Genomic DNA, 14334 nt, shown 5'->3' with positions numbered 1-14334 from the left:
GTATGGTCATTACATTGGAACTTATGCTTAGTATAATAACCCACTCCATAGGGCAGTCTTTTTCAACCTGTGGGTCCCCATATGTTGTTGAACTACAACTCCCATCACCCCTAGCTAGCAGAGCTGAGGGATGATGGGAGTTGTAGTCCAACAACATCTGGGGACCCACAGGTTGAGAACTGCTGCCATAGGGTATGACTGCCACATGGGGACCCGCTTTTGGACATTTCCTAAGATTGCTGTCTGTGTACAGTGGTTGTGCTGGATTTTCTTAACAAGCAGATCAGATAACTGTTGCCACCTGGTGGTGTGGAGAAAACAATTTGATCAGCATGATGAGCTGGTGCACACCAGTGTCTCACTTTGTGCTGATATCTCTGTGTATGAAAGTGGCCTCTGTCGAGTGACTGTCACCAGCACCAGCTATTGTTATAGCTTTTGGAATGATATGATCCATTTGTCATTTATAATAAAACATTTTGATCTCTTTCCAAGTGCAGAGTGTAACTTGCTTTCACACAGAGACAGAAAATACAATATTTCATTATTCCCATGTTATCAAGAGAATGACAATAGAAGGGGGGAGTCATGGGATGGCAGCTGTATTCCCTTGCCACATGAGAAACATTTTATTGTCTTCAGCTAGGAGATCACCTGAAAATCTAGCACAGGAGCCAAGCCTTTGCAGCATTTCACACTGGCTGATTATTTTAAAGGTATCCGTTATGGATCTAATAGGTGTTAATGTGGATGTAAGGATGTTGCTAGGAAACTTGCGGGGAGCTAAATGGAGAAATGCTACTAATAGAGGCAGTGACAGAGCAGAGCTAGGAAATAAATGTTTACAGCTCTTCTGTAAAGTTATTACATATACAGCATTTAAACACTGATTCAGCTAGTTATTTAAGCACATCCTTCAAAGTGTTCGACTGAACTGGAGTCCTAGCCAAGAAAAAAAGGAAGAGCACAGCAACCTGTAAGGCTTTAGATGATGTTCAGTGATATACTGGGTGGTCTCCACAACACTGTATGCATTTGCCAACTTTCTCTATGCATGGGTCTTCAGATTTGCTGCTTGGTGCTGCTGGCAAAGGTGTGTTGCCCTCCCTGCCCTCCTATGTGTTATATAAATTGTTGTGTAGCAGGGGTGGGAAACTTCAGGCCTGGGGGTCAAATGTTGCTCTCTGGGCTGCTCTATCTGGGACTGGGGATCCTCCTTTCCCCAGGCCACACTCCTCAGGCCTTCTGGGTGCTTTTGCCTGGTTGCAATGTGCCTGTGAACTCTGTTAAAGATATTTGCTTGACTGGATGGAGGCTAGAGACAGAAGCATGTGGAAAGTAGCCTATTGTTACAAAGGTAAACTGTGAATTCATTCCCATGATCACTTTTGTCTCTGGCTCTGCCCACCATTGGCACGTGGCCCCTGGAATGTTGCCTTGCACTGAATGTGGCCCTTGGGCTGAAAGGGGTTCCCGTTGCTAGAATAGCCTCGTGCAACCCTTGCATCATGAAGTCTTTGGACCATTCAGGCTTGGCCTTTTGCTCGTGCCTGGTCAACAGAGCAGCCTCTTCTGCTTACTGCACATAAAGCTCCAGTTCAAGCTTCTAGATCCATGGATCCTCGCCTGCAGAACTTGTCTGAAGTCAAGATTTATGTAGAGCTGCTCACAGCACCTGTTATACACTTGGCCTTTTTGTCCATTGCAGCATGTAATCTTACACATTATTCCCCGTGACCATCAGTGTTTTGTGCACCTTGACACCTGTTCTGTGCGCCTTCTCCCACATACCCTCTCCTCCCAAGATGCTTTCCTAGCAGTGGTACCCAACATGCACAGGCAGCTGCTGAGGCCCCAGTGCCTTGGCAAGACCTAAGTGCACTGATGCTGAGGCCCCCTGTCTGTCATCTCCTACATTGCTGGCAGCAGCAATTTGTTCCAGGAAAATTCTAACCCTTTTCCATTTCCCATGGTGCATTGTGGGAAGTTTAAAAGTGCCTAGTGGTCAGCCACTGGACAAAGCATAGCTCCAGTTGCTGCACTTGCTGGAAAGGGCCCACTGATGTCAAGGAGGGGCAATCAGTGTCCAAGGGGGCTTCTCAAATCTGGAGCCAGTCTTGCCTTCACACACAGGGGAGCAAGCAAAGCAATATGCATTTCCTTCTGTAGCTGGGCTGGGCTGCATCCCCGCATGCTATGCACTACGCAACAGGACTTGACATCTTTTCAAAGAAGCATAAATCAGGCATCCTGATTTATAACATTCCCCCTCTTTGAAAGCATGGAGGTATTCGTGCTGAGATCCTGGCTTAATTCCCACTTGGGTAATTATATTCTGCTTCCCCCTGCAGTTTCAGTAGGATAGAATATTCTTCATTGCCAGAGATAGGTGAGTGTGCGAGAGAGAGTGTGTGTGTTTGGTGGATGTGCGTGTGGAATCATCCAGGGGAAATTCAGCAACAACAAAACCTCTAAAGAAGTACAGAGAAATTGAAGGCGGTTGGGGGGGGGAATCATTTAGACACTTCCCCTACTTGTTAAAATGACTAAATATACTTCAGCACAACTGTGGTGTTTTCCCTTCATGTTAAAATGTTGGTGTGCAGGCAAACATATTTGGTGTTTTATATTTCCATCTCTAAACAGGCGTGGAGTGAATGTTTGATTAATGTGAGGTCGCAATATTACTCACAGATGCTGTGTCTGTGCTATGATGCAGCACATTGAAGGAGGTCCTGTTAGAATGCATTTGTCTTCTGAGTATGAACAGCCAGCCTATCTTGCTTATCTTCCTTTCTCTGCCATGTGAGGTAACTGGTGCATCTCCAGTATTCCACACACACACACACACACACACACACACATCATTTCCAACAATCATATAACATAACTTCTTGTCTTATACAATATTTTAGACTCCTGTCAACACCTCTGATGATTTTCTTTTTTTATAATCATATTTATTAAAATTTCCAATAAAAACAGAATAGAAAAAATAGAGAAGATAAAGAAAAGAAAGAAAAAGAAAGACCAATTTTAAACTCTTATTTTCATAACCTTCTTTCTGGGACTCCCTCCTTCCCCTCCCGACTGTATTCCCCCTTCCCTAAGTTGATTCCACAAGTTTTCATTCCCAATTTAAACCTAATATGTTGTACTTATTAACCAATTTAAATTACAATCTTAACAACACAAAATAGAACAAAGATTTCCCCCCCAAGATCAGCCCCGTTTCCTTCCACGAATTCCCCCTTTTTTTCCAAAACATGTTAAATCAAAATACCAAAGTTATATAGAAAGATAAAAGATAGAAGATAGAAGAAGATTCCAAAAGTTGGTTACATAGCCTTTGGATTCTAGAATTCCCCCTCCCTTCCCCGGTTTGGATTCCCCATGTCCATCAGTCTGTATGTTGTCGGCCTGGAGGTCTCAAGTCCACAGCCAAATTTTCCTCAATCCATCTTGCCGGTATTCTTTGAATTTGCTTGTTTTGATAATGTTTAATTTCAAAAATCCAGTCTAATAGAGGTCTTTAATTTCCCTTGGTCATTGTTGTTCCTCCCATTGTTCTTTCCGTGGCGTAGTTGGTCCTTTGCTCTTTTGTTTCTTACTTTCTCAGGTTTCTGTCTTGTTCAGCTGCAAAACCATTCTTATTCTGAAATCTAGTATCTCTACAGAGGTTTGTTATTCAGGAACAAAAACTTACGTCCAGTTCCTACCTTACTTCAATAGAAAGATTCTATTGTGTTGTCACCTCTGTAGACAAAACAATATTTCAGTTTTGCTACTTTCCCAGGAGCTAAGACCAGTACACATCCCAGAGTAGTTTTCCACATACGCCACTTGTAATGTCTCAAAGCCCCTCTAGGGGGGTTACAGTAACTTTATGTCCTCTAATCCAAAAGTCAAGTTGTTGTTTCTTCCCCCCCCCGACATTTTGTATCCATATTTATATCCAATTGTATCAAAATTAACCAGCAAAATGCTTGTAACAAAGTCCTCTTTGTATTCTCAAGATTTGACAGCTACTTTGACAGCTGTCAAACTCTCCATCTCTCTCCGCCAGGTTCTCCGAATCGCCCCGGTTCCCAGGGGGGGGGTTGCCTTTTCCCTCTCACCCTCGACTTTTCTCCTCCAGCACAATTCTTGTAGTATCCCATCGTGGAATTGATATTTTTTGTCAGCAATAAACTTCTGAATCGATCTTGGTTTCTCAGTCCTTGTTTTAGCATGTTTACAATCAGGGAGGGGACTGACTTCCTTTTTAGATCCCCCCCGCTCGTGCCGAATCCGAAAAAAAATTCCTTTTTTTCTCCTTTTGTACCCGGTTACCCAATTACTCACGGGTTGTTGTTAAATGTCCAAATTTCCAATGGAAGAAGCCAGCGCTCTCCGACGAATGGCATGCGGCTGCGCTCGGCAGGGGAAGCGGTAGACTCACAGTACCACGCCGCTCCCCGGCACCCGATCCGTAGCCTTTAAAAAGGCTCCTTCACGAGTCGGGAGGGCGCTGACGGTACCAGCTGAGTCCCCATGTCCACGGGCTCCGTGCCCGTGGTTTTTGAGGGTCCCCGCGTCGCCGGCGCGGTAGGACCCAGCCCCTGCCGAGCAGACTCCCTCCGGAGCTCGGAGGGAGTCCGCCATTCGGCGATGGCGCCAACCCGGAAGTCCTACACCTCTGATGATTTTCCATTCTTTACCACTTATTTTCCATTTCTTAATTTCTCTATTACTCTTAATTATCATTAACTAATAATTCTCCTCATAGTCTTTCTTGCAATATTTCAGATAATTCTCCTTACAAAACTTCTTGCAGTCCTACTAGCATAATCTGTTCATTACAATTGCTTTTCAAATAATTCGTATATTTACTCCAGTCTTCTAAGAATCTCTGGTCCTGCAGGTTTCAAATCCTTCCTGTTTATTTATCCAGTTCTGCATAGTCCATCAGTTTCACCTGCCATTCTTTTCTTGTCTGTAATTTTTCTTGCTTCCATTTTTGTGCCAAGCATCTCCAGTATTCCTATCACACTTTATGCTCTCTATGTTAAAGGCTGTCCACTGGCTTTGAAGACTTCTACCTCACTGCCAATATTTGGATATTAAAGCTTAGCCCAGGGGTACCCAGCATAGTGTGCTCTAGATATTGATGGACTGTAACTCCTGTCATCCTTGGCCACTGACCGTGCTGGCTGTGGCTGATGGGTAGGGATGGGCAAATTTATCATAGAATTGTAGAGTTGGAAGGGTCCACAAAGGTTGTCTAGTCTAACCCCCTGCAATGCAGGAATCCTTTGCTGAACTTGTGGAATGCTCTTCCCAGGTAGGTTATCCTAGTTTTGTTTGTGGAATGCTATCCTCAGGGCGAATCTCTTGATGCCATTACTCCATAGCTTTAGGCGCCAGGCAAAATAAATAAATAATTTTTTTCCACCAGGACTTTAGCTCCATGTTATCTGTAGACTCGAATGGGTGGACCATTTTAATCCTGCCTTTAAAAATAGGATTGTCCTTTGGTTTTCTTCTTTTATGCTGGTCTCAATGCGTGCCTTTGTTTATACAGTGGTACCTCGGGTTACATACGCTTCAGGTTACAGACTCCGCTAACCCAGAAATAGTGCTTCAGGTTAAGAACTTTGCTTCAGGATGAGAACAGAAATGGTGCTCCGGCGGTGCGGCAGCAGCAGCAGGCCCTATTAGCTAAAGTGGTGCTTCAGGTTAAGAACAGTTTCAGGTTAAGTGCGGACCTCCGGAACGAATTAAGTACGTAACCCGAGGTACCACTGTATACTGCAAGTTGCTTTCAGTTACCTTGGTATAAAAAAGTGACCAATAAATTTAATAAATAGTAATATCCTCTATAAGGGATGCGGGTGGCGCTGTGGGTTAAACAACAGAGCCTAGACCTTGCCGATCAGAAGGTCGGCGGTTTGAATCCCTGCGACGGGGTGAGCTCCCGTTGCTCGGTCCCTGCTCCTGCCAACCTAGCAGTTCGAAAGCACATCAAAGTGCAAGTAGATAAATAGGTACAGCTCCAGCGGGAAGGTAAACGGTGTTTCCGTGCACTGCTCTGGTTGGCCAGAAGCGACTTAATCATGCTGGCCACATGACCTGGAAGCTGTACGCCGGCTCCCTCTGCCAATAAAGCGAGATGAGTGCCGCAACCCCAGAGTCGGTCACTACTGGACCCAATGGTCATGGGTCCCTTTACCTTTAATATCCTCTATTAATTCAAATGTTATGTTCCCTGAAGTAGCAGAAGTTGAGCCCTTTATCCCCATCATTTATATAGTCAGAGTAGGATTTGGCCTTGTGCTTCATGTCTTTTACTCTTGCTCCAATTCTTCCGTATCTTCCTGTTCTACTTTATATCTGTGTCTGCTTTATTGGTAGCCTTCCCCCATGTACTCTAAGCATTTTGCAAGCAAAGTAAAAAAAGAAAACCATTTCAGAAGCAATTAATATTAGATAACGACTTTTAAAAGAAAATAAATAAAAGTTATTTAGATTTGTGTGCTCATTAAGTAAAATGCTTTAGTGGCTGCAATTCTGGAAGTGATAAAAAAACAACCTCCAGATAGGTTGCTCAGGGCCAAATTAGGTATTACACAATGTTCTGTGTTACTTTTCTCTGCTTTTTATTCTTTAACATATCAAAAGTAATCTCAGCAGCCTGCCAGTCTGATCAAAGAACTGAATGGCAGAGGAAGGCTACTTAACCCCTTTCTGCCCAGACACATCTCAGCCCAGTTATCTTTCCCAAGCTGCTTTTCTACATGTGGGGACAAATAGATGGGGATCCCCAGGAGCTGTATCCAAGGCTGTTATTCTGCTAGTGCAGCAGACTTCTGCTTGTGCAGTAGAACTCCCCCCTCCTCTTCTCTGCAGTCCCCCTTGCATCAGAATCTTTTTCTGAAGTTAGAGGGCACTTCAGAGCAGTTTTTGAGGGCATAAAAGGAGAGGAGAGCAAAGCAAAGCAAAGCAAAGCAAAGTCCTGTTGCATGATGGAACTCCACATGCAGGTTTGGCTATAAACCTAAACCATTTCAGGCTGCTGGTGGGAAGTGCAATGATTTTTGAAGTGACAAATGGCCAGAAGGGAAAGTGTTAAGGACCTTTTCACTCCCATCATTATTGTGTTCTTCTGTTGCTGTTCACCTAGCTGCCCTAATACAAAAATGGGGAAGATGCTAAAGGAAATGGCTTGCAAAATTGTGTGTATTATGAAAAATTGCGTGTAAAGATGTGTGTATTGGGAAAAATGTGTGATGGTATGCTGATGAATTCTTATGAGGACCTTTTTAAAAAATAAATAAATAAAATAACTTCACAAACTCATGCAGAACCAAAGTAAACTGAATTTAAGACCGGGGACAGATAAGAAACACCTAAATTGATGGATTTGTCTATTCCCTAATCATGAGGCAGGAGAGAATGTGGGCACCACTAAAAATGGTAGCAGAGCAAAGAAATCAACCTTCAGCTAGTGCTTGAAAGCAGCAATTTCTTATGTGGAGAGTGTTGATTGATGCTAGTACACAGGGGTGGATGTTTTTAATATGGCACTCTGAGTGAGCCCAAAATTTGGTGCCCCCAAATGGATCTTCTCAGTTATGGGTCTTCTCAATTTTGTGCCCCCTCAGCTCACCACCCTATGCAGGGAAGCCACCTGCACTGCTCTAAAGTTAAACCCTGCACCCCAAACTGGCCCTGAGCTTTCCTCCGCTCTTTCCAGGCATAGGTTGTGATATAAAGTATCATGTCTGAGAGTCTCCTTTTTTTGCCCTGGAACTTGCCCTGCAAAAACCCGCTCTTTAAAGCCCAATAGGAGGAAACGTCAATCCCCGGAAAGCTCAATTGGATGTTTGCTCCAATTCAGCTTTGCAGAGCCGGTTTCACAAGGAAAGCTGGGGGTGGGGGACACAAAACAACAGCAACAACACAACATGCTCAGACAAAACACGCTCGGATGTGGACCTCTTCCTGGAAAGAGCAGTGCAAAAAGTGTGGATAAACCCTAAAGCAATTTCCTCAACAATAACCTAAGTTATTATAATGCTTGTTATGTCATCTTTGCGTAATAATCCACTACTTCCAGGCAACAGCTAAAGATTGGTTTCTTCCTTTGCTCCTCCTGTCATTGGGTGAGAATATCTGGGGTAGGCCACCTCACAGACAATTGTGTCACTGAGAATGACAACACTGGGTTGTCTGTGTCAAGGAGAAGCCATCAGCGTGGCATTCAAGAATGGATCCCTCTGGTGTCAGTGTCTTTTTCTGGGCTTAAACAAAGGACAACTCATTGGCTATTTGGAGGGCAGCTGGGAATGAAATATGAAACGAGCTTTTCTAAAAAAGGTATCCTGCATACAAGACTATGGGTGACAAACAGAGATCATGAATGCACTACAGTCACAGAAGTATATTGCAATCAAGCTGGAACTAGTTGTAGATACTAGCCTCCCTGCTGCGGCGTTTTGTTCTTTCAGGATTATGCTGCAAATCCCGCTGCAAAAACCAGCAGCAACACTTACCTTTATTTGTTTTCCTTTGGGAGGAGAAATCAGGGGAAGCTTATGGCATTTCTGTGATATTTGAGCGTATTTTCAAATACAAGCTGAGCATAGGTGGAGACAGATGGCACAGCAATGCCCTTTGCACACAGAGCTTGATTGCATCATCCATGAATGGGGCAGGTGAAGGTATGCCACCTACTCCAACAGTTTCTCCCATTCAGAACAGTTAGTGAAGAGCCAGCAATTCCCTGGCTATTGGTGGTGGTGGAGAATCTGATGGCCTTATGGATCAATAGCCAGGCAGTTTGCTTGATAAAAAGGATAAGCTGGGCCTGGATGAGTATGGGAGAGTTATCCATATACACCCCTTTGGGTCTCAAAATGGGACACTTATCCTCTCCCTCTACTTTGGATACATTTGGAGCTAAACCAATGGTAAACATGCGGGTTTCCCACAATTCCACAATTTTCTAAGCTGTGTACAAAGATTAAAAAGCCTATGCTAGTATGTCACTCCCAATATTATTATTAGAGGCATGTTGCACCACAAGCACAACGATTAAACACCTGCAGATATTAATAGGGTTTGTTTGGTCTTACCTTCCTGTCATCCTTTCTGACTCCCATGATGTTGTTTTCTTCCCCAACCCCAGTGCCCTCCAGATGTGTCAGACTACAATTCCCACCAGCCAGCACAATTGTTGGAGTTATAGTCAAAAACATCTGGAGGGTGCTGTCTCAGGGAAGATGGCTCCATTACAGCAGTTCAGCACCCACCGCCGAAAATTCCTTCTTCTACTCAACTTTCCTTTTTTAACTGCAGCCTTGCCCTTTATCACATCTGTCCATCCCATTGGTATCTATTCTGTTTCTCTAAAGTGCATCTTATCCCTCTGCTCCTTATGTCTGCAAGAAATTACTATGGTTCAGAATGTGATCTCCAAGATAATCCCTGGGGCTGACTCTAGCCTGGGGAAGTTCATGAATTAAACTGAGATAAATTCAAATGAGCATTTGGAGATTCCCCCCCCCAAAATATTCTCAGTGCAGTTAGACCAAAACATATACCACAAGGGACTCTGAAAGGAGGCGTTCAAAAGCCACATTCAGGCATTTTGAGCAGCTGTGTACTGGAGCCACACAAGGGAGATGGCATGGCTCAATGTAAGGTTCTAGCTTTCACCGTTAGAAATTCAATTGAAACGGGGGTGGCTAACCTGGTTATCTTCTAGATGTTGTCAGACTGCAACTCCCATCATTCCTGGCCATTGGTCATGCTGGCTGTGGGTGATAATAATAATAATAATAATAATAATAATAATAATAATAATAATAATTTTTATTTATACTCCACCCTCCCCAGCCAAGTCCAGGCTCAGAGCGGCTTACAAGCAGTAATAAAAACAAGCTGAATGATTACAACTTAAAAACAAAATTAAAATACAGCATTAAAATATTGAAACATTAAAATATTAAAATGTAGCCTCATTACAGGAGGAGAAGGAAAAGAAAAAAGAAAGAGAGGGAGGGAATCAAATTGGCTCCAAGCCAAAGGCCAGGCAGAACAACTCTGTCTTACAGGCCCTGCGGAAAGAAATCAGATCCTGCAGGGCCCTGGTCTCATGAGACAGAGCGTTCCACCAAGTTGGGGCCAGTGCTGAAAAGGCCCTGGCTCTGGTTGAAGCCAATCTAACTTCCTTAGGGCCCAGGACCACTAGGGTGTTGTTATTTATGGACCTTGAGGCTCTCCATGGGGCATACCAGGTGAGGCGGCCCCGTAGGTACGAGGGTCCTAGGCCGTGAAGGGCTTTAAAGGTCAAAAGCAGCACCTTAAATCTGACCCTGTACTCCACCGGGAGCCAGTGCAGCTTGAAAAGCACTGGGTGAATATGCTCCCATGGCAGAGACCCCGTGAGGAGCCTTGCTGCAGCATTCTGCACCCGCTGGAGTTTTTGGGACAGCTTCAAGGGCAGCCCCGCGTAGAGCGAATTACAGTAGTCAAGCCTGGAGATGACCGTCACATGGATCACTGTGGCCAGGTCGGGGCGGGAAAGGTAAGGGAATTGCAGTCTCAACAACTGGATGGGATGGTTATAGGTTTGCCACCCCTGACTTTAAAGGATCACAGATTTTAGAGAAAATAGTAAAAAAGCAGATCAATGGATGATTTAACCATGGCTTGAGTTAGTAAACTTTCAAAACCTAAACACATTCTTATCTTCCCTTAAAATGTAATGCTACATTTAGATCTGGCTCTATAAACTATAGGGGCTCATTCAGACAGAAAAGCTGTTTATTGAGCATGCACTTCTTTATTTATAAACAATATTCATATACCACTGTATACAACACAGAAACAAACAAACACACAGTATAATCATGAAAAGTTAAAAGCAAGTTGCAGGGCTGATGTGAGGAGTGGGAGAACTCTTTGGAGAAAAGGGTGGGATATAAATGTAATACATTAATTTTATTTATTTATTCATTGGGCAATCCTTGGGTCTTAGTATTATCATAGAAGAAGAAACACATTTTCTCAGTGCTCTCTGTCCATGCTGTGTATATACAGTGGTACCTCGGGTTAAGAACTTAATTAATTCCGGAGCTCCGTTCTTAACCTGAAACTGTTCTTAACCTGAAGCACCACTTTAGCTAATGGGGCCTCCTCCTGCTGCTGCGCCACCGGCGTGCAATTTCTGTTCTCATCCTGAAGCAAATTTCTTAACCCACAGTACTATTTCTGGGTTAGTGGAGTCTGTAACCTGAAGCGTATGTAACCTGAAGCGTATGTAACCCAAGGTACCACTGTATTTTTTAAAATAAATCTCCATCATGTCATCCCCTCCCATCAACTTTTTACACACCCTTATAATAAGGTCCCTATGGGCTGCTTCTCACTTACGCAGGCTGAAATTCAACCAGTGGAACTGTCATTGCATTTCCATACTGGGAAAGGTCATGCTTGTTACATTTATCCCTTTCGCGCATCTGTTTAAGACGCAGTGCACATCTGTGCACAACTTTGTATTGCAGGAGATTGGATTAGATGACCTTTGGGGTCCCCTCTACAATTCTAAGAACCCTGTCAGGAAGAAAAGGTGGCTTCTTTACTTAGCTGCACCTTACCTGCCCATGGTTTTTGTGCTTTCAATAGCTCTAGGAGTGACAGAAATTCACCAGAGTGTAATCTCTCAGCCTTTTTGATGCATCAATGCTGGAAGCATTACCTGCTGAATTTCTGCCTTGCATACTGCTGTTAAAGGCTATTTTGGTATCAGCAGCTCCTTCTGCCTCCTCCTCCAAGAGGAAAGAACACAGAATTCAGTCTGCATCATCAATGGCAAGGAGCCAGTCGAGACTCCCCCTGCACCCCACCCAGGATATTGCAATTCTGTTCCATCTTTGTGTGGGTTTTTATTGTTAGCCACTTTGGGAGCTAATCCTGGTGTCAAAAATGAGGTTATAGCACCAAAGTCATTATTTCTGCTTAAATTTTCCATAAATGTTCTCTTATGTCAGTGAGGAATGACAGCACTCAAAAAAAATATGCCCTGTGGCTATGAAATATAAATGTAAAAAGTGGATCTTCCATCACATTGAATAAGCAAATGCGCAGACACAGTGAACTATATTGTCTCGGACAGAATGCATGTGGCTGGTGGTGTCAATAAACAAAAAACAGGCCACACAGTGTCAGAAATAACCTCGGGATTAATGGTCCTTGTTCATTTCGATTTACATGATGGATTGTAATAAATTCAGACGAGGAAGAAGACTCACCACGATCTCAGGGACAGCTTCTCCCATCTCACAGCCAACACTGGCAATTCTGCTTAGGGAGTCCTCTGGGAAGATTTTGAACACAGCCAGAAATGTTTATCTTCTATTAAGTCTTTTGAATTAAGTCTGAGTTCAGTATATAAAATGCAAGTATTTCAGTGGAGTTACATCAGAGACAAGTTTGGCCTTTGGGGAACTTTCATACAGTTTTGGCAGGGTAGGTGAAAACACTGCTACAGTCTCAAACTTCCAAAGCCTGTTTCACATACCATTTCACGATATGGAAGATTCACGACAAATGAATAAAACTACTTCTTCGTACAGAGCATTTGTGAGAGTGGGTGGTGGGAGTGGGCTTTATTGGTTTGTGTGTGCGCATGGGGGAATTTGTTCTTATTAGGTATTTTGTGTTTTTATTTTGTATTTTTGCATTGTGAGCTGCCCTAAGATCTATGGATGAAGGGTGGTACACTGAATGAATGAATGAATGAATGAATGAATGAATGAATGGAACTGGCTCCCACAGGACACACTGATAGCCACAAACTTGGGTGGCTTTAAAAGAGGTCTGGATAAACTCATGAAGGACAAGGCTTTCAAGGGCTGCTAGCCATGATGATGGCTATGTTGTGCCTCCATGGTCAGAGGTGATAATGCTTCTTGTTCTTTTTTTTAAAAAATATTTTTTATTAAAGGTTTTCTTGGTTTACATGTGTGTCGTCTCTCTTTTTCAGGTTGTAAAGTCTTTTCTACAGATCAGTTACATTTGATACGAGACATTCATGTCGCATTCACTATAAGCTTGGGGGAAGAGAGTGGGAAAGAGGTCATAATCCTTCTGAATGCACAGCTTCTGGAAGCCAACTGTGATTCACTGTATGCAGTGCTGCATTAGATGGGTCAGCGGCCGTAATAGCATAGAGAGGGCTTCACTGGGCCAGACCAAAGTCCCATCTGCTCCAGCATCCTGTTCTCACAGTGGCCAACCAAATGCCCATAGGAAGCCTGCAAGCAGGACCTGAGCAAAATAGTGCTCTCCCCACTTGTAATTCCCAGTACAGTCATACTTTGGGTTACAGATGCTTCAGGTTGCATTTTTTTGGGTTACGGACCGCCGAAACCCGGAAGTACCAGAACGGGTTTCGGCGGTCACGCATGTGCAGAAGCGCCGAATCGCAACCCGTGCATGCGCAGATGCGCCGCTGTAGGTTGCGAACGTGCATCCCGCACGGATCACGTTCGCAACCTGAGCATCCACTGTACTGTAATTGGCATTCAGAGGCAATACTGTGGCCACTCTCTTCTTCTGTCTAAGGCAGCTTCCTAATTCTCCTGCAGGGATGAAATGATATTAAATGGGGCAGGAACTCCCCGCTGAGAGGAGTTGGGACCTCCGTTGGGACTTCAAATGTCAGTGGGGATGTAGAATGAGGGCAACCACCCTACTAATCTGAAAGCCGCCTTCATTTCTTCCTTCTCTGTAAGGTTGCCCTTTTTTGCACCAGGCACTTTTTCATCTGGTGCGATTGTGCCTGGGGTGGTCCGTATATATGTGTTTGGTTACTGGAATGTTAACCCAAAGCCCAAGTAATTGTGAGTTGGCATCACCAGTGTTTTCTTTCCCTCTACTGGGGTGGGGGAGGGAGGTGCTTTGCTTTGCCTTCTTCCTCATCCCTACTTCATTCCTCTGCCAAGTCCTTGTGCTCTCAGCTTCGGCAGACGTGCATCTTCCACATTCGCTTTGCCTCTGGTGCATCTCACGTACCCTAACAAAAAAAGCATGGTGCATGTCTTGCGCCAAGGCATCTCCACCTGCTGGCTCTGAAATGATTGAATCCTGCCATGAGCAAGATATTTCCAGCAGCACAGCCATTATTACTTGCAGTATAAAGGAATGCAAACATAAATCCGTTGCTTTATGTGCTGGCATTCGCTTCTCGACATTTTAAAGTGTAAGGGAAAGGGGGAGGCAAGATCAGTACACCCTGGTTAGCAATACTGTCTAAAAAGGCGCCTTATCATAGAGACAAAATAACAC

This window comes from Podarcis bocagei (assembly GCF_964188305.1).
Source record: "Podarcis bocagei genome assembly, chromosome: 6".
NCBI classification, from domain to species: Eukaryota; Metazoa; Chordata; class Lepidosauria; order Squamata; family Lacertidae; genus Podarcis; species Podarcis bocagei.
This window is presented reverse-complemented; position numbering follows the sequence as displayed.